At 34.4% G+C, this 1994-nt stretch overlaps 1 pseudogene; it reads left to right on the forward strand.

The window, feature by feature from the left end:
* The first annotated feature begins 906 nt into the window (after window positions 1-906).
* Window positions 907-1024, forward strand: LOC112479083 (annotated as a pseudogene).
* Window positions 1025-1994: the final 970 nt, after the last annotated feature.

Below are 1994 nucleotides of genomic sequence, written 5' to 3' on the forward strand. Positions count from 1 at the left end.
GCGCTTCTTGGAAGGGAGAGGTGCAGTCAGTGCTCAATGACACTCTTTAATTCAATTACATCTAAAGTATATACAGCTGAAATTCCTCAATATTAGCAGTTTTTTGTAGTTTTCAGTCATTGCAGTTTTCCTCCTAATTTCAAAAAAAAATCTTGTTTATCTTTTCATTTGTACTATTTTTAGTATTTTTATACTTTTTCACTAGGTATTTATTTCAACTTTAAGCTTTCAAGCTTCTGTATTTTTGTTTTGAGTGATCAGGACTTTCTCCCCTCCCAAATGCAAATCCAGCTTCTCTGGAGGCCTTACCCCATTAGCATCCTTTTCTTCCTTCTGGTGGCCTATCTTGCCCAGAGGAATCCTCTCTTCCAATCACCTCCTATAACCCAGTTTTATTCTCAGCTGGCCACAATTAATCCCCCAAAGTGTTAGATGGTAATCAATGTATTAGCTAAACCACTCATGCTGTGCTTTCTTTCATTTAAAGATTTTTAAGAGAAATTAAAGAAAAATTAAAGGAATTTATTTCTTTGAATCTTCCTTCCAAAATCCCAAATCCAAAATCTAACTCAAGTTGTTGTCTTTTGAAAGATTGTAACTTTGCCTTAAACTGTAAGTTTGAATCCCAAGTATGTCTCCAATTTTCTTAGGCTCTCAATTCTATATTTATTTCAGTTTTTACCAAACAAAATCTTGTTACTGCAATATGACTAGCATTCATGGCTTTGTCTCCTTCAGTTGTTTTTAACCTTTAAATTCCCTGACTTGCTTGAACAGAGCCTACTCCACAAACTTTGTCATAAAGTCAAGTTCACAATATTTTAAAACATTAAGTTCTAATTGTTCCGTAATTTGGTATAAAGAAACCTTAATGATATCTGATGAACCTCAGAAAAGTGAAGTCCTGTCTATGGCCATTCTATCCTGAATAAGCCCGATCCCATCTGATCTCGGAAGCTAAGCAGGGTCGGCCTGGTTAGTACTTGGATGGGAGACCACATAGGAAGACCAGGTGCTGCAGGTGTAAAAAATAAGGGATTGTAAACTGACAAGGTCCTTGCAATCTGTGAGGTCAACCAAAGGTCACCTCACTTAAAAAAAAATAAAAAAAGAAAGAAAAGAAAATTGAGGTCCTGAGGAATTAGACAATTTGCAAAGCAATACAAATGATGAACGTCTTCCAACACTCAAGCCAATGCTTTCTATTACTGTTATGTCATTTGCTATATTCTTATTGTTGAAAACTTCATGTGGGGTACATCCTAAAAGAATTCTTCAAGGGAATTTTATTTCAATTATATTATTATTACAGCCACACAGTAACTTTTTTCCTTTCTAACCAATCCCTTCTAAAAACTCATCTGGTTCCTATGAGAAGAAATAGTTCTTAGTTAAAAATAAAGGTTATAAATATATAGGTACAACCTCAGATGAGTCAAAAAGTGTGCCACTACAATCCTGCTCCTCACAATTTCATTTTCTCTTAATTGTGTGCTGTGCACCTGCTTTTAAGGGATAGGCTTCCAGGAACACAAATGATTCTTTGTCTGAATCCGCATTTATTCAGCTTAATGAGCTTTATGCATATGCTAATCTTTGAAACATCATACTTCAAAGATGTATCCAATAAAAATATATATATATGTGATATATCCTATTTCAACTTAAAATATGTGTGTACATGTGTGTATGAAGAAACAATAAGAAAAGGCAGCAAAAGTTCTAATAGTTCAGTAGTGTGGTATAAAACACAATGGCACAGTTGTTCCTCCATGAGAAGAGAGAATAAAACATTGAAAACTAAGAATAGCTTTCCTCTTGGGTTAAGTTTTTTCTTCATATAATGCACAAGCTTTCAGTCTTGGCAGGTTTTCTTGAGACTAAAAATAAACCATGATCATTGTCTTTTATGACAAATAATTCTTGTCTTGTTTGACTAACCAAGGAAATGACATGTTAAGCACCAGATTGCATATGGAAGAAAGCTAAGCTGC

This window comes from Pteropus alecto, unplaced genomic scaffold (assembly GCF_000325575.1).
Source record: "Pteropus alecto unplaced genomic scaffold, ASM32557v1 scaffold33, whole genome shotgun sequence".
Classification (NCBI taxonomy): domain Eukaryota; kingdom Metazoa; phylum Chordata; class Mammalia; order Chiroptera; family Pteropodidae; genus Pteropus; species Pteropus alecto.